This window comes from Calliphora vicina, chromosome 3 (assembly GCF_958450345.1).
Source record: "Calliphora vicina chromosome 3, idCalVici1.1, whole genome shotgun sequence".
In the NCBI taxonomy this organism is placed as follows: Eukaryota; Metazoa; Arthropoda; class Insecta; order Diptera; family Calliphoridae; genus Calliphora; species Calliphora vicina.
The window spans coordinates 124,474,440-124,486,867 of NC_088782.1; positions in this window are offsets into that span (position 1 = coordinate 124,474,440).

Sequence of the window (12,428 nt, forward strand, 5' to 3'; positions counted from 1 at the left end):
TAACATTTCAAGAGAGTGTTTAAAATATAACGTTATTTCTTGTTTTGTTTGGGTTGCTAAGAGAGTTTTTATTTTAAAGAGCGAAGAATATAATGTTTGGCCTGTTAACTGTTAATATACATATTTACTGTTAAACTTATTTACTGTATTTTCTTTTTTTGTTTGTTGTGTTTTTGGTTTTTAGTTAAATTTCATTGAATTTCAATTGCTGTTAAATAGTTTTGTTGTTGTATGTATGAATATTTCATAAGGGAAGGCTCTTTTTTTTATTATTATTATACGTTGTTGTTGTTATAAAAGCCTTGTTATAACATTTAGCATTAACCAAGGACAAGGACACTGTTTATATTTTTTATACATGTTTATAGGTACATATACGTTAAAATAATAAAGGAAAAATTTGAATATATTTTTTTTGTTGTAATTTTCTCTATCAAAACCTTAACATATGTAAGGTTAATTAACTATACCTTGAGCTAAACACTTTGAATTTTTTTTAATATTTTCCACAAAATCACTTTTTTTTATACATAACAATCTGTAAAACACTTTCTTTATTTTTACTTGTATTATTTGTATTAAAGAATTAATAAAATATTTTTTTTTTTAAATTTATTTATTTCTTAAATTTTCTTTATTTCCTTTAAAAATAAAACACTCGTTTATTTCTTTAAATATAAAGAATTTGCCGTTTTTTATTGTAATTCCGTTTGTTTTTTTTTATAAAAAATTTTTCGTTAGAAAATTTTGTTTATACCGGGTTTCTTAACCGTTTCATTTAACGTACTTTCTCTGACTAAAATTCGCTTTTATTTGCCATATATAAAGCGCTCCCCTTTAGAAATATAACACACATTTAACAAAATACCCCACTAACAACATTAAAAGAGCTTAACACCAAATAAAAAGAACACAACACTCTCACTCTCTATCTTAATAGCAAAAAGTTCTTAACAGAAATTATTTGTAGCAAAAGCCCCAAGCCCCCCATTTAAAAGAAAAAAACAATGCAATAAATGAAAGTGAAAATTATAACAGAACCTGTTATCAAACTCTTAAATGCTCTTTTTATTTAATAACAAAAGAGCAACTGAAATATGGAGAATAAAAATAAACTAAAATCTTCTAAATCTTCTTTATAAAATTTTAATATAATAAATATTCAATATTTTTATCAAAAATAAACTAAAATCTTCTAAAAATCTCTACAATAATTATTCAATATTTTTATTAAAAATTTTGCCGAAAAGGAAGGAATTATTATATTATTACAAAAGTTTACATCAAAGGTTACACAGGGCAACAAAGTCAAAGACATATTTTTGCTAACATTTTTGGAAACATTTAATTCAAAAAAATAACAAATTTGAAGAAAATTTCCTATTGTTATACAAATGATAAAAATCTTTAATGAAATTTGACCAAACCAATTAAATTTTATTAAATGCTACAAAAAACGTCCTTAAAAAATTATCAAATTTGGTTAAAATTTAAAAATTCCTTTAAAATGTAACTCCCTTACTGTTTTAAAGCCAAAATTATAAAAAAGTACTTTTTTGAAAAAGTACCAAATTTAAAAAAGTACTTTTTGGAAAAAGTACCAAATTTAAATATTTACTATATTGAGGCAGCAAATACTATTAAAAAGGTTAAAACTTAAAAATATCGAAAATCCCTTGATAAAATGCATTAGATTTGAAAAGTACCAAATACAAAAAGGTACTTTTACGAAAAACTATTTAAGAGCTAGTTAAGAAATTATAAAAATAAATAAAAAATTTCATGAAATTCTAAAAAAACAACTAAAATCATTTTTGAATAAAATGTATTAAATCAATATAGTAAATACGACACAACATCGAAGACATGCAATGCAAAATGGAACAAAATCGACGCAACTTCAAAATCACAGAAATTTTAAAAGACGCAACTTCGAAACAGACGCAGAACGCGTAATCGGGGTATTAGTGTACTTTTAAAATCGAAAGTAAACCTTGACGAAAAGAAACCTTGACAAAGGTACCAAAAATTTGTGAAAATTAAAAAAATCTATTGAAAACGAACTCTGTTACTAAAAGTCAAAATTCAGAAAAAGTACTTTTTTGAAAAAGTACCAAATTTAAAAAGTACTTTTTGGAAAAAGTACCAAATGCGAAAAATTATTATTTTGAAATAGGAAATACTATTAAAAAGGTTAAAATGGAAAAATTTCAAAGATCCTTTAATAAAATGCATTAGATTTGAAAAGTACCAAATACAAAAAGGTACTTTTGGGGAAAATTATTAAAAAAAACCATTAACAAAATTGTAAAATTGACTTAAAAATACATATTTTTAAAAAACTCAAACTAATAGTATTCAATTTCATACAATTCTAAATGTTAATAATTTCCAAACAAGGTCCAAATATAAAAAGGTACTTTTGGGGAAAATTATTAAAAAACCATTAACAAAATTATAAAAATACATATTTTTAAAAAAAACTCAAACTAATAGTACTTATTCAATTTCATACAATCCTAATGTTTCCAAACAAGGTCCAAATATAAAAACTGTTAAAATGACAAATAAATACTTTTAAGAAATCTATTTAAAACAATTTATTTTTATGAAAAATCTCGAAATCCTAGAAACATTATTTTAAAAAGTATCAAAACTGTTTCTAAATTTAAAAAATCTTGTAAAAATTATGTTCTTTTATGTTTAAAAGTCGAAAACTATAAAAAGTACTTTTTTGAAAAAGTACCAAATTCAAAAAGTACTTTTTGCAAAAAGTACCAAATTCGAAATATTGCTATTTTGAAGTAGCAAATACTAATAAAAACGTGTAAATACAAAAATTTCCAGAAAAATATATTTTTTGAAAGGTACATTAAATAAAAAAGGTACTTTTATACAATACTATTTATGGAACTAAACTAGAATGTGTTTGAAATTATTTCAAACGTATTTTCTTAAAAACCCCAACTTAATTTTTTCTTAAATTTTTTTAAAAAGTACCAAAAATGTTTCTAATTTTAAAAAAATCTTGTAAAAATTATGTTCTTTAATGTTTAAAAGTCGAAAACTATAAAAAGTACTTTTTTGAAAAAGTACCAAATTCAAAAAGTACTTTTTGCAAAAAGTACTAAATTCGAAATATTGCTATTTTGAAGTAGCAAATACTAATAAAAACGTGTAAATACAAAAATTTCCAGAAAAATATAATTTTTGAAAGGTACATTAAATAAAAAAGGTACTTTTATACAATACTATTTATGGAACTAAACTAGAATGTGTTTGAAATTATTTCAAACGTATTTTTTAAAAACCCCAACTTAATTTTTTCTTAAAATTTTTTTTTTTTTTAAATTACTCATACGTATGCGTTCAAAAAATATGATTCAGAAACACTACTGGAAATTAATTTTCAAATGTTTATATCAAAATCACTGACTTTTTAAATAGATTTTGAAAGTTTTTCATAGAAAAATTTTAAAATAGTTTTCCATTCGTGTTTCTGAAACAGGCTTTAAGCCATTTCATGTTTTAAAAGTCAAAACCTACAAAATGTACTTTTTGAGAAAGTACCAAATTTAATAAGCAATTTATGGAAAAAGTACCAAATTCAAGAAGGTACTATTGAAAAGGAGAAAATACAAAAAATGTAGAAATACTTTTTATTTTTAAAAAAAAAGAACCCAAAATTAATTAGTAATTCAAAATTTTTTTTAAATCACTCAAACGTATCCGTTTCAAAATAAATCGATTAAAATTATGTCGTTTAATGTTAGAAAGTATTGTAGAAAATTCAAAAAATTTCTTTTGGAATAACAAAATGTTGCCCTGTGTTATCGTTTACCCTCTCTTGCTATGTAGCTCTCTCACTGTTTACATTTCCTTAAAAAATTTCAGTGTCATGTACAAGTATTTCCCTGCAAGTGTGTGTGCAGTTCTTTGTTTTTTTTACAAATAGGAAGTGGGGTACTAGTTTATCATGTAAAAATGCCTCCCTCACACTCTCTCTCTGTTTACATATCAACAAAACTCTCTCGTTTGGCGGCTACACAGCTCGTTTGTAATCGTATGAATTTGCTCAAAGTCGTGTACGAGTATGTATGTAACAATGTTTTTGTTGTTTTTTGTTGGGTTGGGGTAGGCTTGTTGTTTTCTTTGTTTTTGTTGTGTTTTTTCATGTTATTTTATTAAGAAGAAGAGTTATTTAGTGTTTTTTGGGCCTGTGCGTGCATGTTTTGTGTTTATATGCCTGTGTGTTGAGTTTTTTTTGAATAATGTATGTATTTATTTTGTTTGTTCGCTCATTTGCGTTGAGGTAGGTTGGGGTTATTATTATATTCTTTTTTGTGCACATTTCATTATACAAATAATCTCTTCTTTTTTTATATAAAACACTTAAAAATGTCTGTATGGTGTAGTGTGTGTGTTTGTGACATTATTTTTACAGGGTTGTTTTAATTTAAAATATTTTTAAAACAATTAAGTTTAAAAAAGGGGTAAAGTTGAACAAAAAAAAAAAAAAACTTTGCAATTTTAAGCACTAATTGGGTTCAGTGAAGGGAGAAAAGAAAAAAGTTTGCAAAAAAAAAGATCAAATGTATCTAAGGGTTTGAAGAGGTGAGTTAATTTGTTTAGATATGGGAAATGGAAACTTTTGAAACACAAATTAGGAATTTTTAAAGAAACTAGTTTCCAGTATTAATAAGTATTTTTTACATAAAAATGCTAATTAGTAAGAAATTCAAAAAAAGCTATTGATACCATAAACCAGTTTTGGTCTTAATGAAAACCTTCCTGAAATTTAGCTATTAAACCAAACTGTAGGCTTCTCTGGGCCATTTCACAAGTTTAAATTGGGTCATTTGCCGGTCATTAATTTACGAAAATCTTGCATTCATCCTATTTTTGTTTAAGTCTGTACAAGCCATTGAAAATTATGCCAGCTTCAACATGTGAATCTTAACTAATAACTTTCAACACTTGAAAACTATAGAGACTTTGAAAATATAACTCGTTAGTAATCGATTTCAATTTCCGAATGGAAGACTACTCACTGTTTTGCAAGACTTTGCCAAGACAAACAACTTTTAAGTAAAACAAGTAAGAGAGCTATATTCGGCTCTGCCGAATCTTATATACCCTTCACCCAATTATACTTCAAAATAAAAAAATTAAATATTTTTAGGTGAACAATATTTTTTTTTTCAGGTTTTTCATTTTTTGGAAAAAAATTTTTGAATTGTTTTTTTTAATACTTTTTTAAATTTAAAAATTTTTTTTTTAAATTTAAAAAAAAAAAAATTTTTTGTTTTTGAATTTTTTTTTTTTTTGGTGAAAAAAAAAATTCGGGTTTAAAATTGTAGGTCAAACTTACTATGGTCTTATATACGTCGTTGCAAAGGTCTTTGAAATATCTATCATTAGATACCCATATTGTCTATATTAATGACTTAGTAGTCCAGATATAGGTAAAAAATAGGTCAAATATCGAGGTTGTCCTGGTTTTTTCTTCGTATCTCAGCCATTTGTGGACCGATTTAGCTGATTTTAAATAGCAAACTTCTCGAAAGCATACCTGACAGAATTGTTGAAGATTTGGTTCCCGAAGATATCAGGGCTCTTCAGAAAATTGATTTCAACAGATAGACAGAAATTTCTTATGGCCGTTTAGTTTATAGTGTTTGCACAGATTTAACGACTATTTAAAAACCCAAAACAAAAGATTTTTCTTCAACTATGAGGTCTTTGCTTCAATTCAATTTAAACGAAATTGACAACATAGTTGGATCAAAACGACGCTAATTTTCTTTGTCTATCTGTTAATGAGCGTTATTTAGGACATTTGTATGTTGATCTAGGTATACAAGGAGACGATCTGATGCACACAAAGTACAATTGCAGATCTCTTACATGACTGCGGTCTCATGTTAAGCTACATGGAACAGTCTCCTATGACCTTTGTAATCTCCACTTCCAAGTGCGGATAAAGGCACTAGATTTAACTGACGTCATTTACATATACATTTCTGCTCATATCGATCCTGTGCCTAAAACGGTGTTGCATAGTCTCCTCCGCCTTGTTGTAATCCATAAATCCCTTTAATGTTGATCTATGGTTATCGTATTTGAGCACGCAGCCTCCTTCGACCATCTATTCTTGACAGCAAGGATCCGTCATAAGAAAAGCGATATCTAGGTCCAATCCATTATCCAATCTCCATGGAGATTTAGTAGCCGAATATTCAATAAACATGTGACTTAATTAACTGCCCTCTTTATCTCTGAAATCTTAGCCAGTAGATCTCTGTATTGATCTGCTAGTCTAGGAACTTCTGTTGTAGAATGGTCAAAAATTCAATGGTGTGTATGTTGGATGGCATCGTAAGTATGATGGTCCAAAACCGCCATTTAAGTTGTTTGTAGGAAGAAGTTGATTGGCGGTGTTTAAAGTTTTGGCGCTCAAACACATTATGTTATACTATGAGGTTCATACTCGTTATCATCAAGGTGAGAAAAAGATACTGCTATCTTCTTTTTGTAACTCCTTACAGGTCTGAATGCTCTTAAGAGTTCAATAACACACTAAATATCCTCTAAAATTGTATTTCAACACCAATAACTTTTGTTGAGTTTGTATCTAAAAATTTTTCCACAACTTCGCAAGTAGGCGCGAATTCGAGAGGTCCAATTTTCACTTCCAACTGTATTTGAAAGATGCCTGAGTAATATTGACTTCAACTTCCATATTATTGACCTTACTGACATAGTTCTGCAACTTGAAAACCCCTTCATGAAAGTGATCTTGATAGTTCTTGGCTGTTACCATATGCTACACACGGCTATATCGTATAAAAAGAAAATTGGCTATCATTGATCTGTAGCGATCGTCAGAAGTCTTTTCCGATCTCCATTAAATTCAAAGGTGTTATGGTGTCTCCTTGTATTGCTCAAAGTAAGGGGTAACGAATTGAAATTGTCTCTCTTCCAATTGTTATTGAGAAGTGTCTGTTAATCAGTTTCCTCTCACCAAATGACATCATCATGCCATTTATGGAACAAATATATGTCCTAGAGAAGTCTTGTAAATCCATTTAATTATACCTGTTCTTATGAATAAACTCAGTGGTAGATAGGTATGTTTAGTGATTTTTATACCTTTAAATGGAGAATTTACCTGCAAGGAATTGTCTCGAAAACCTTCCGTTTAAGAACATTACTTCCTGCTACTTCTTGTACATTGCTCTGCATCTTCCAAAGTTTTTTGGTATCTCCTTCTTAGAACTTGAAGATGTTATATTGTCTCCTTGTATTGATCATAGGAAAGGGTAAGGGATTGCAATTGTCCCTATTCCAATTGTTATTGTGAAGTCTCTGTTAATTAGTTTTTTTCTCGCAATATGATCGAGTCATTTTTGTTCATGTATCCATAGCTTTATAAATGTTGGATCACCAGCATCATGAAAGAAATACATGTCCCAGAAAAGTCTGTAAATCTAGTTAATTGTGTCTGTCTTATGAGTTGACTTAATAGTAGAGATTCGATGGCCTTCTGGTTCAACTCCTGAACCTTCCACTTACGGAAAATCCATTCTGCATCTTGTTGTACATAAAAAGCCAGGAAGTCATACTTGATATTTAATTCCAGTTAATCACAATTTGACTAATTTTACTCCAAATCCTTTTCGCAACTCATTGTACTTTGAAGACTATCAATACAACTTTTATTGAATCAAATGTGGAGTCACTGAAAATCATTCATGATTCTCAATCGCAATTTTGAGTGTTTGAATCATGCAGTTCCTTGATGATAAGCCTTAAATGATAAGTGTTACTTTCCCCACAGCTTCTTCAGGGCATTCTGCCAGTACTTGAGAATGTTCGATAGTTCTAAGATTTAATTCAATCTTAACTTAACATACCCCTCAATAGGGAGTCTACATTGAAGTAATATATCCCTCCAGACATCTATGTATCGCCGTTTAATTGATAAGTGTTACTTTCCCCACAGCTTCTTTAAAGCCTTCTGCCAGTTCTTGAGAATATTCGATAGTTCTAAGATTTAATTGAAGCTTGACTTTACATATCCCTCAGTAAGGAGTCTACATTCATGTGATATTTCCATCCAGACATCTGTGTATTGCCGTTTAATTGATAAGTGTTACTTTCCCCACAACTTCGTTGGGGTCTTTTGCCTGTAATTGAGAATATCCGATAGTTCTAAGATTTAATTGAAGCTTGACTTTACATATCCCTCAGTATGGAGTCTACATTCATGTGATATTTCCATCCAGACATCTGTTTATTGCCGTTTAATTGATAAGTGTTACTTTCCCCACAACTTCGTTGGGGTCTTCTGCCTGTACTTGAGAATATTCGATAGTTCTAAGCTTTAATTGAAGCTTGACTTAACATATCCCTCAGTAAGGAGTCTACATTCAATTAAGATTTCTCTCCAGACATTGGCGTATTGCCGTTGAATTGATACGTGTTACTTCCCCACAGCTTATTTATTGTATTCTGCCAGTACTTGGGAATAATCTAAGCTTTAATTGAAGCTTGACTTAACATACCCTTCAATAAGGAATCTACATTCAAGTGAGATTTCCCTCCAGAAATCTGTGTATTGGCGTTTTAAAAGAATGTAGTTGTATAGTATAGAATGTAGACTCCTTATTGATTGCTTTATTGAGTTTGCATCCATCACTATATATCCTTGCAAAATTACGGATTTAGAAGTACTGATACACTCCCTTCCTCTCGATATTTCCATTTAAACTTGAGACTTTGTTTTTATTGACAAATCATTTATCACACGTTTGTTTGTAACTGTAACACTGAAATAATTAGTTAGAGAAAAATCAACAAGCAAAAACAAAATACAATTTCCATTTCTTCCGTAAACATGTTTGACGGGTTCTAAAGGAGGAGGCGGAGTAGAAGGAAGGTAGTAGAAAACCAAAACAACTGTAAGCCGAGTAAATACATACATACAAAACAAAAAAAAAAACAAGCTAAAAATGCCGCCAACAACAAATTGCCTATTATATTTACAATAGAAATAACGTTGCTAAGTGTAAAATGAAAAAAATAAAAATAGAGCTCTAGTATACTCAAATAACCATGTAAAATGTAACATGACCTTAACACTGAATATTATAACGCGATTTTGTTGTTGTTGTTTGATTTCTGTTACATGTAATAAATCCCCACCACCACTAACTGCTCTATTAAACTACAACATTTTTATAACAGTTTTACTAACACACAATCATTGTCAGAGGAAAACAAAAAAAAAACGAGTAAAATCTACTCTCTTTTACGAGTATGAATACGAGAAGAAAACTTTAAATTTAACAGTTTTGTTTTGTGGTATGTGTGAGTAAGAGAGAGCCATGCTTGAGAGATTACAAAACTCTCAATGTCGGTTGTCTGTTGGTTAATGTTCAAGTTTTTACAGGAAAAACCTTTAGATTCAAGTTCAGTTAAACATACAAGGCAATTGTTACAGTAACAGTGTTAAATTAACAGCTGTTAATATTCATTAACACTCTTGATGGAACTTAAATGCTCTAACAATTTGTCATTTATTGAAAGCACTTTTTCCGTTAATTTTTCAGCAAAGTTTACAGTAAAGGACCTTTAATAATTACAGATTGGTTATCAATTTAAGGAACATTAAACAAATTTTTCCATTGAAATCGAAAATATGCCCCAAAATTCTGTAATTCCAAGAACTATAGACAACTTTTTTACCCCTAGCTTTGATTTGCTCAATTGCTATCATATTTGTCGTATCTTTGAACTAGATTACTGTTATTTAAAATCCATTTTTAAGAGATTTTAAATTCATTCATTCACTGCTGTTATTGCTCTGTTATCATATTCAAATTCTATATCCTTGAGCTTGCCAGCTTGTATATAACTGCTAGTATTTCAATGTCCTTTGACCGTCAACACGAAATGAAATGTCGGTGTTATTGAATGTAATTGCACTTGCTTTAAGGTTACATTGACTCTCAAGGGTTTTGTATGTTTCGAGGAAAGCATTTTACAAATGTGAAAACTTTATATTGAAGTATCAATGTAATGTATTTAGAGGGAGGATGTCGTCGTGTCCTTAATAAACAATTAATGGCCAAATTGGTTGGTGTTGTAAAGTGTAAGGTCAATAACAAGAGTTGATGTGAAAATGGTTGTAAAAATAATTTAAACAGCTATTGCAACAGATTAGTTGACAAGGTTGGAGTTTTTAAGCAGATGATTTCCTTAAGCATTTAATATAAACAGTAAAACATTTTCATTTGTCAGTACAAGTATTCCAAGATAAATGTTATTTTCCCCATTGGTTCCTTGAAGACAGATTAGCCAGTACTATTTGGGAGCATAGCTGGAAGGAATATTGCAGAGTACTAAGCTTTAATTGCAGCTTGACTAAACATACCCCATAATAATAAAGAGTCTACATTCTAGAGAGATTTCCCTGCAGCCGGGCAGTTTTTCTTTACTTCTTTAATTTGTAAAAGTGCCGCTGCTCACCAATGCTTATGGTGAATGTGTTACATTGGTTTCAATGAGCCAGCGATGGTTTGTGCGGTTCAGAAGTGTTGATTTTGACATGGAGGACAAAGATCGCCCAGGATAGACCAAGAATTGCAGATTGCATTACTCAATTACGCAATTTCAAAACGTTCCCAAGCAGCTGGATTCATATAAAAGCAGGAAAATTGGGTACCATACGAATTTGAAGCTGAGAGACCTTGAAAGACGCTTTTGTATGTCTGAAATGCTGCTTCAATGCTATAAAAGTCAATCATTTTTGCACCGAATCATTACTTGCAATGAAAAATGTATCCATTACGATAACCCGAAGCGTAAGAGAAGTTATGTGAAGCCCGGCCAAACAGCCGAATCGACAGCAAAGCAAAATATCCATGGCGCTAATGCAATGCCCAGAATTTGGTGGGCTCAAAAAGGGTCCTATCATGCTGAAATCTGACCAGACCAACACAGGGAACCTGCACCGAACGCAACTGATTCGTTTGAATAAGCAGCCAGACATGAAACCTTATGCAATACCTATTTAAAATTATTTATAACTAGTTGACCGACCCGGCTTCGCCCGGTAGCATTTACTAATGTTAGTTCCTCAAGTTTCTCCAACCTACATACACCTGCCTGTTCTTATTTATTTGCAAATAAAATATCTAAATTTATACTGCATACTTTAGGAAGCTTTTTTATTACAGTTGACTGGACTCAAAAAAAAAACCCGAGTTTTACCCGGAATTTTTGTTCTTTACAAACCATCTCCTGAAAATTTCGAATCGAATAAAAGAAAATCAGCCAAATCGCTCCAGCCGTTCTCACGTGATGCCATTACATACATGGACCATTTAATTTTTATATATATAGATGAAGCTTTATAGTCCAGACCATTCGCCATCTGACTACTATATATTTCAATCACTCTGGAATACGCTTAACTTTGAAACAGAATATCCGAAATTGGCTTGATTCGTTCGAATTTAGAGACGGATTTAGCTCATTTCGATTCGTAACCCTCTTATCGTTACATCATCACAGCGTTGTCAGTTTTCAAAATTGTATTACAGATGGCAACTGACAGCTTTCATTTTCAGTTGCCAAATTGGCAACCAGAAATTTGTGTTTGCCCTCATTGCCTTCTTCGTCCAGACAACTTTCCGGTAGAACATTGAGCTTTCACGTTATTTATTGGAATTCAACAGATAGCATCCACTCCACTTAAGACTTCAATATTGGACTTTAGCATATTATAGTCTTTGTCTGTGTCTCTCCTGCGCCTTACCAAATCTTCGGAATACACAGTACTTAGTTTTTAATTACTCTTCGCAATGCCAGTCTCGAGCATCTATTATTACGACATAATTTTAAGCAGATATCCTCAGCGTTACAAAATGATGACCAAAATATGTGGAGAAAGCAATTTGTTAGTTAATATCTCTCAACATATTCATTGTTTTTATGTATATTACAACTACTTATATAGCAATAGTCTCTTAAATAGTACGGAAAAAATGTCTCAGCTTTGGCCCTTTGTTCTGAATCTATCGAAAGAAATAGTAATCGCACGGGTGAGGCAAAACTTCCCTGCCACTTCATTCTAGATAGTTTTTACCTGGTATTACAACATATGGCCGAGCTTTGTCATGATGGAATATTAAGATAACTGGCCGATTATTCTTGTGGGCGTTTTCGGCCAATGCACGCTTCAAACGAATCAGTTGCGATCGATAAAGATTCCCTGTGATGATCTGTTTAGATTTCATGGATGGTGTCGATTGAGGCATTCACGCGTGATCTCTTACGCTTCAGGTTATCGTAACGGATCCATTTTTCATCGCAGGTAATTATTCGGTGCGAAACTGATTTTCTTTTATAGCGTTCAAGCA